This window comes from Felis catus, chromosome D3, assembly GCF_018350175.1.
Source record: "Felis catus isolate Fca126 chromosome D3, F.catus_Fca126_mat1.0, whole genome shotgun sequence".
Taxonomy (NCBI): Eukaryota; Metazoa; Chordata; class Mammalia; order Carnivora; family Felidae; genus Felis; species Felis catus.
The window spans coordinates 78,699,245-78,708,244 of NC_058379.1; the positions used below are offsets into that span (position 1 = coordinate 78,699,245).

The 9,000-nt window shown below is 42.5% G+C and overlaps 1 pseudogene; it reads right to left on the bottom strand.

Annotated features, from left to right (window-relative positions):
• Positions 1-361: 361 nt before the first annotated feature.
• On the bottom strand, positions 362-3,529 carry LOC123381455 (annotated as a pseudogene).
• Positions 3,530-9,000: the final 5,471 nt, after the last annotated feature.

Consider the following 9,000-nt stretch of genomic DNA (forward strand, 5'->3'; position numbering starts at 1 on the left):
ATTATCCTTACATGACAATTATGTTAACTTATTTTATCAACAATTATATGGCACCTACTATGTGCTAAACCCCAAGCATAGAAAGAATTCAATCCCTAACCCAGTCCACAAAGAGCCCACAATTTAGAGAGGAAGTTGGACACGTAATGGTTCCACATGTAGTTCAGGAATGAGCAAAAACTCTTACATCTGTAATCTCATTTGATCCTGATAAGGTAAATAAGAAAAGTATTCTTATCACATTAACGTTAAATTATTTTTTAATGCTTATTTATTTTTTGATAGAGAGACAGAGCATGAGCGGGGGGAGGGGCAGAGAGAGGGAGACACAGAACCTGAAGCAGGCTCCAGGCTCTGAGCTGTCAGCACACAGCCTGACGCGGGGCTCGAACCCACAAACTGTGAAATCATGACCTGAGCCGAAGTGGGACGTTCAACCAACTGAGCCACCCAGACGCCCCTGTCATGTTAATTTTAAAAGAAGCAGTTAAATGACTTCCCTATTACCACGCATTTCGTAAATTACAGAAGCGCACTATGTGGCCGCAGATGACAGGAATTCACAAAGCTAAATAAAAACCACTTGAATCAGGTCCAAAAATCAGAATAAAATATAGAATTTTTAGATAAAAATTTATCTAGATAATGGTCTCTAATGCAGCTTCTCTCAATTCCCCACTAAAAAAAAAAAAACAATTAAGAAATGGAGAAGAGATGAACATTAATCTAAGAGTGGCAATTAGCTATTACCAACATCTGGGGCTGGAGAAGAGATTCATTAATCACAAGATGTGTGGATCCCAATTAACAATCATAATCAGAAGTTATCATTCATTCATTATTAAATGTTTGCTGTGAGCCATTTTGTTCTTCCTTGAAAGAGAGGTAGTAATATGATTTAGCTTTTTATCCCTACTATTCTGGATCTAGTTTGAAAAAAAGAAATATCTACACTGAGCAGAAAACTGGGCAAGCAGTCCTTCTGTCTGAGATGGTCAATATGAAGTCAATCATTTTTAACTTCCCAGAGACTGCCACACCCCAAAAACAGAAGGGCAAGGCTTATTCATGTGTGTTTATGTCGGTGGGAGCAGGGGTGAAGGTCTGGGCATGAAGCCCAACATGGCAGCTGTAATTTAAGAGAGTGAATGGAGTCAGAAGAGTAAGGCATTCTTTGTTTTTGTATTCCATGATTTCATATCATTTTTAAAATAAGCATTAATAGAGGTGCCTGGGTGGCTCAGTTGATTAAGCGTCGGACTCTTGGTTTCGGCTCAGGTCTCACAATTCTTGAGTTTGAACCTAACATAGGGCTCTGCTCTGACAGCGCGGAGCCTGCTTGGGATTCTCTCCCTCTCTGCTCCTCCCCTACTCTCGCTCTTTCTCTTGAAAATAAAATGAATAAACATTGATATTGTTTTCTACCCAGCTGGTACATTCATTAGCATTAAACGCTAGATCCTTCTCTTCCTTGACCCCAAGAAGCCATGCCCGCAAAGTCCTAACCTCCTTTCCATTTCTGAAACAAGCTCTCAGACAGTAGCCTGAGTTGCCCCCAAGGCTGTGAGCTGCTGACGCTTCTGGCTCATCTCCATGGCAGCCTGACTCGTGGCATGCTTCTCCTGCAGAGCGGGCTGCATTTTCTCCATTTGCTTGGTGAGGAAGTCCATCTTCCTCTTGAAAAAGCCCTTGGCATCCTCAGCTGTCTTTTCTATATAGTAACTTGTTCCCACATCGATGAGGACATGTTCCACATCATGTAGCTTCCCAGGGACATACATAGAACTCTTCACTGGGACAAGTAATTCCATTCTTTTCCCTTGTCGTCATGAACAAGAACTCCAGCCGGTTCTCAAGTATCTCTGGCTGTGGCAGGTTCAGTTTGGTGATGTTAACTGACTAGGCCATGTTGGGAAGGATACACATTTTTTTAAAAAGCATTAATATAAGCACTTAATAATAGGAGATAATATTTCTATGCAGTAATGCTTAATAAATTATATGCTTGCTCATCTAATTCAGGCCACATTATGTGGGAATGATAAGTATTCCAGCTCTTAACATTACAAATAAAATTTAGACCAAGTTCACGAACATCCCTCCTTCTGTTATAAAATGCTTGCTCCAATCTAGCAACACCCAGTGGGTATGAGCAGTGACAAGGGGAATTTATACACCCTGAATGCACCACATCTCAACAGACTGCTCCTTACTCTAGATTAAGTAAATATATACAAATACCCCTGAGTTCTGCTTCTGCTCAGGACGCAGGAACCTTCAAGAAAGTGTCATTTCCGAACCAACAATGACAGAAAAAAAAAAAGCAGATTATTTACAAAATCCTAGCTTTCTATTGCGCTCAGCAGAGAGTTAAAGTCATGAGTCAAGTAAACTGTATTCCAGAAAGAGATAATCCCCTTTTGTGAGCAACGGGACACAGGAACTGTTTTATTTTAGCCAATAGAAGATGTGGAGGCCATACAAACAAGTAAGAAAGAACTGGCTGGAATCGTAACACATTATTAAAGAGCAAATGTGGGCTAGCAACAGGTTAGAATAACTAAAATCCGCAGACCCAAGGAGGGGTTTATGTTCATGTAGAAGCCTTTTGCATTGCTCCCCAATAGGTGATCATGAGAGAGGTCAAGGATGTGGTGGGAGACGAGACCCCTTTGGGGGTGCAGGAGGCGGCCGCTGCCGGGGCACAGACACACAGCCCTGCCAGACGGCCTTCATCCTTCTCTGTTATGAAGCAAAAACCCTAAAACTAGGTGCATGCGCAGCAATCGCTCAACACCCAGGGCCACTTAAAAATTAATTAATTCTGAGAAAACAATAGAAGCAGAAATCCCTCTGTTTTTGATTGAGGGTAAGAAAGCCCTCTTAACTCAGGATAAAGGCAAAAGTCAGTTGTGTCTGGAGAGCACCTGCACCTGAGAGGGAGACAGGAAGCCATGATGGATGCAGGATTCTGCAGGATTCAAGCAGGGGCTAGCCATCCCTGGAGAAGGAGCAGGAAACACCTTCCCGCCCGAGACAAATCACAGATCCGTGTCTGTGATGACCTCAGAAAGCCTCATCCCCAAAGGCCAGATACACAGGGCCTGCCTATGGTGGAGGCCGACCTGGGCAAGGGCCAGCCCAGCATGACCCCATAGCAAAACTGGTCCTGAGGAAAGTGAAAGTGCTCCCACTGAGGCTGGAGCGAGAGTACCCTCTGAGGTCCAGGGGTGCAGGGCACCCCGAGGGCAGAGGGAGCCGGAAAACCCTGTGCACCAAGCCCTGCTCTCAGCACAGATGAGAACCGCATCCGGAATGGCATTGAACAAAACAATAGCAACAGTTGGAACCCGAACCCGGGACAACTCCTGACACAACTGAACTGGAACTCTCTATGTAGTCTATTTCTGGCTGATTTTAGTAACTGCTGTCTTCAGTTATCAGCAGTTTGACTATCAAGATGTTTTGTGTTTTTGTTTTGTTTTTAATTCTGCTTAGAATTTGCTGAGATTCTTGGATCTTTGCATCAATTTTTTTTCTCAATTTTAGAAAGAACTTACACTTTTTAAATATATATATATATATATATATATTTTTTTTTTTTTTTTAAGAAAGTGTGAGTGGGAGAGGGGCAGAGAGAAAGGGAGACACAGAATCTGAAACAGGCTCCAGGCTCTGAGCTGTCAGCACAGAGACCGACACGGGGCTTGAACTCGCAAACCACGAGATCATGACCCGAGCCGAAGTCGGACACTTAACTGACTGAGCCACCCAGGTGCCCCGCTGTGGATGTTTTCTAACTTGTGGTTATATGCCAATGCTTTGACACACAGAAAATGTACAGAATAAGTTGAGTGATATTTATTTTCCACACCTCCATCTTTTGCCAAGCTGTGGGAGCTGAGAGAAGGGTCAATCTGTCTGATCTAGCTGGGCCTGGGGTTTGTCACACATGGTGTTTGATGGAGTTCGCCACTGACTTTAGATATTCTGAGAGTTGCATGGACACTTTCTTATCAGCAGGGCATGGGGCTAAGAACTGGTAGGATTCGGCAATCTGCCTGTGCTTCAGAGCTGAGCCCCCAGAGAGATCTCTTCCTACTTCCCAGCCTGGCTGGTAAGTTTCTGGGTCAGCAGGGCCCTCTCTTTGCTCTCCAGGTTTCCCCTTCATTTCTGTGCCTTCGAGAGAACTCCATAGTCCCATTGTCTGTTCCTCAGCCTTCAGAAGGGGCCTCCCTGTCTGGGGTGATTCGGAAGGTCTCAGAATTTCTCTCAGTGCTACTCTGATGCGTTCAGGCTTTAGTATCTGCAATACTGGGGCATCTCTGGAATTTCTCACAGTTCTGTCACCGCACCTCCAGACTTTGGTGAATAAAAGCCCTCATCCCCTCAGGTGACCCCCTCAGTCTGCATGTCCAGCTCCCAGCTTTTGGTAGTTGAAAACCTAAGGAAGTTTTCCGAACAGCCCTTCCTCACTACTTTGTAGGCAAAAGGCGGCACGTTTTGGACAGACTTCTATCGGCTCTCCTGCCGTCCCCACCACACTCTAAAGGTGACTGCTTGGTACTGGGGCGATGGCCTCATGTGCCCTGGGGAGAATCCTTCTCCGTTCTCCTTCAATACCCCAAGTGTTGATACATGACTCCCAAGGGTCTGGTGACGATGTACAGGAAAATGTTGGTGTTCGAACGCAGACTTGCTCTGGGGTTGGGCTGCTTATAATTCTAATATGACTAGCCAGCCTGCATGTTGACGGGAAAAGATTTTCAAAGGTTAGCTGTTTTCACCTACCCGTCATCTATGGCGGATTCCTCTTCCACCCAGGAGAAAGTTCAGCCATGGGTCTCAAGTCTCCTCTAACTTGGCCTGGGGCGGGGGCCGGGGGGCGGGGTGTGGATTTAGTTCTTTTAGATTTCTTTGAGGCCTCCCATCCCTTGTGACGGCTGTTTTCCTTTGAATAGCTGCTTTTCACCAGATCTTCATAATCTCTAATATTTACTAGCAAGTAATATTCAGTTATTATCAAATGGTGACCCTGAAGTTATTCTCCAGCCTCCACTGCACGTGCAGTTACCATCTTCACATTCCACATTCCATTACCCTGGTGTTTAAACATTTTTCTGCAGGGGTGCCTGGCTGGCTCAGTCAGTTGAGCGTCCGACTTCTGCTCAGGTCACGATGCTGCTTGCGGTTCGTGGGTTCGAGCCCCGCGTCGGGCTCTGTGCTGACAGCTCGGAGCCCAGAGCCTGCTTCAGATTCCGTGTCTCCCTCTCTCTCTGCCCCTCCCCTGCTCACGCTCTGTCTCTGTCTCTCTCTCTCTGTCTCAAAAATAAACATGAAAAAAAATTTTTTTAAATTTTTCTTCATAGTCTTCTCACTGTGTGAAGTCTTTACTTGTATGCCTACTTAATTATTGTCTAAATTTCTCCCCCAGAGTATGATCTCCATGAAGGTAGAAGCTTGGATTGTTTACATTGGCCACTCTATTCCAGTACCCAGAAGAGTGACTGGCACTGGGTAGATACTCAATAAATACATATTGAATAAATGAATGAATGAATGTTAGGGTGAAGAGCTTGTTTACTTCGCATGACTACAATAAAAATCCACCTCCTCTTGAGAAGTGCTTAGAATTAGAACTGCTAGTTGCCCATAAGCTGGGAGGCTGAACTGTGAATAGTATACGGTATAAATCACCCAAGTCCAGAAGTCTGCCTCAACACCAGTGAGCTGGTGACTCTTAAGCAAATCAGTTTTATTCTCCTTGCTCGCACAACCAAGTCTACAGAAAAGCTGGACATTACCAAGTTGGTCTTGGTACTCGAATGAAATTGCAAACCTAATTTAAAAATAGAAGTTATTAAAAATAGAATGATTGTTAAAAAAGGAAATGTTAAAAATAGAAGTTCTAGAAATAAACATGACTTAAGTAGTTACCTCGAAAAAGAAGAAAAGAAAACCTTTAGAAAATCTCATGGGGTACCTGGGAGGCTCAGTTAGTTTAGCATCAGACTCTTGATATCGGCTTAGGTCATGGTCTCACTACTGGGGGAATCGATCGCATACCCTTGTTGGGCTCCCAGCTGACAGTGCGGAGCCTGCTTGGGATTCTCTCTCTCTGTTCCTCCCCCGCTCACGAGTGTGTGCACATGCTCTCTCTCTCTCTCTCTCTGTCTCTCAAAATAAATAAATAAACATAAAGAAAAAGAAAACAAAACAAAGGCCAGGAAACAATAGAAGATAATGTAGGAAAATCAACCTTATCACAACAAGATATTTGATGCATAAACTAAGTGAAAATTTATTTTTAAAAAAGTATATCTTGCTATATAACAATTAAACCTTTAGGGGCACCTGGGTGGCTTAGTCGGTTAAGCTTCTGACTTCGGCTCAGATCATGATCTCGCAGTTTGTGGGTTTGAGCCCCACAGCTGGCTCTGTGCTGACAGCTCAGAGCCTGAAACCTGCTTAGGATTCTGTGTCTCTCTCTCTCTCTCTGCCCCTCCTCCACTCACACTCTGTCTCTCTCTCTCTCTCTCTCAAAAATCAATAAACATTAAAAAATTTATTTTTATTTTTTTAACTTTATTTATTTTTGAGAGAAAGAGACAGAACATGAGTGGGGGAGGGCAGAGAGAGGGAGACACAACTGGAAGCAGGCTCCAGGCTCTGAGCTGTCAGCACAGAGCGTGACTGGGGCTCCATTCACGAGCGGTGAGATCATGACCTGAGCTGAAGTCGGAGGCTCAACCGACTGAGCCACCAGGCGCCCCCAAAACATTTTTTAAAATTAAAACCTTAGGCTGGGGATCATCATCAAGAAACCTAAGCCACTTACTAGGAAAAATATTTTCAGCATATAAGGCAGAATATTATCTTCTTAACATAAAATGCTTTATGTAACAGTAAGAAAATATGATACCTCAAATGGAAAATGAGTAATGGACGTGAATGAATAATTCACTACAATTAAATGATAAAAAATTTTAAATTGTCAGTTATTAGCTACTTAGTGAATGAAAAAGACAACATCAAGATGCTATTGTTTTAAGTCTTGGACGTTGGCATCAGCAATTTACGTTAGCCAAGGTCCTCATGTTTGCAGACAATGACACATTGTCATCTACTATTAACTGATCTGTAAATTGAGTTCGATTCCAAAACAATGTGCTGGCAGGTTTGTTTTTTTCTGAGTCCTCCCTCCTTGGTTTGCATTCAACCGCCTTCTCATTGTGTCCTCACATGCTTGCCATGTCTTGTGTCTCTTCCTCTTCTTGTAAGGACACCAGTCCTAGTGAATTAGGGCCCCACCTTCCGACCTCATCTAAATGTAATTGCCTCCTCAAAGGCCCGATATCCGAATACAGTCAACATTGGGAGTGAAAACTTCAACTTTTGTCTGAATTTTGGGAGGGACACAATTCAATCCATAACAAGCACCTTGTAATGTACTGACCATTGGATCTTTCTTCACAAGTGCTATTTCAAGTGTTCTACCATTTTCTGTTGGGTTTTCTGTTTTTCTCTCATTGATGGGTAATTCGTTAGATGTTCTTCCTATTTGTTCGTTGTTAAATATATGCACTGCAGATATCTTTGCCTCCTCTTGGCTTGGCTTTCACTCCTAAGTGCAGTCTTTAGAGAAAAAGGCATTTTTAATTTTAATGTAGACCAATGTATCAATGTTTTCCTTCTTCTTTGTTTTCCATTTAAGAAATTTTTGCCTATCAAGCGAATGATGATTTTGCTTCTATTTCTTCTAAAACCTTTATTGTTTTATCTTTCTCATTTACATCCATAGTCCATTTAGAATTGATTTAGGTATACAATGAGAGGAAGATATCAAAAATAATATTTTCTATGTGCATATCCCTTTGATTCAACATTTATCAATACTTCTTTATTTTGAGAGAGCGCATGTACGTGCGTTCTGGGGGGGGGTAGAGAGAAAATCCCAAGCAGGCTCTGTGCTGTCACTGTGAAGTGTGACACCCGATGCAGGGCTCAAACCCACAAACCATGAGATCACTACCTGAGCCAAAATTAAGAGCTGGACACTTCGCCAACTGAGCCACCCAGGCTCCCTAAATCCAACATTTATTGAAAAGACTAGCAATTCCTTATTACTCTGCAGTTATCTTTGTCAAAAATCAGATGACCATATATATTGAGGTAAATGTTTAAAAACACATAAATTGAAGTATATACACTTAAATTTTAACAGATATTTAAGGACATATTCATTAAAAATTTTTTTTAATGTTTATTCATTTTTGAGAGAGACAGAGCATGAGTAGGGGAGGGGCAGAAAGAGAGAGGGAAATACAGAATCCGAAGCAGGCTCCAGGCTCTGCGCTGACAGCTCAGAGGCTCGAACTCAGGAATGATGACATGGGGCTCGAACTCAGGAATGATGAGATCATGACCTGGCCGAAGTCGGACGCTCAACCGACTGAGCCACCCAGGTGCCCCTCTTTGTTTTAATTTTTAAAAGGTTTTTACTTTTTCTAAAGTAATCACAAACTATTTTAATAACAAGGAAAATAAATACTGAAAACAGTGTAGAATGTAAATTTCTTTCTTGGGATAAAAACGCTTATGTTTTAATATGAATATTTTCCTAAAGGATACTATTATTTATTTCTGAAATAATATGCAGAATGGAATCGGATATTTACTTGCAGTTTGGTTATTGAAATATACTCTTTCCACATACACTTATACATGAATATATGATACGGTATATGATACACATGTTTAGAGTTATGGTTTTTTACATGTTGGGAGGTCCTTAAAACCACCATCAGGTACAATAATTCACCGGAAGGACTCAGAACTTAGCAAAGCTGTTATACTCATGGTTACGGTTTATTAAAGCAAAAGGAAACACATCAAGATCAGTGATGAAAAAAGGTACCTAAGGGCAGAGACCCTGTGTGGAAATTCCCACTGTCCTCCTTCAGTGGAGTCACGTGGGCGGTGTTCATTTCTCCTGGCAAT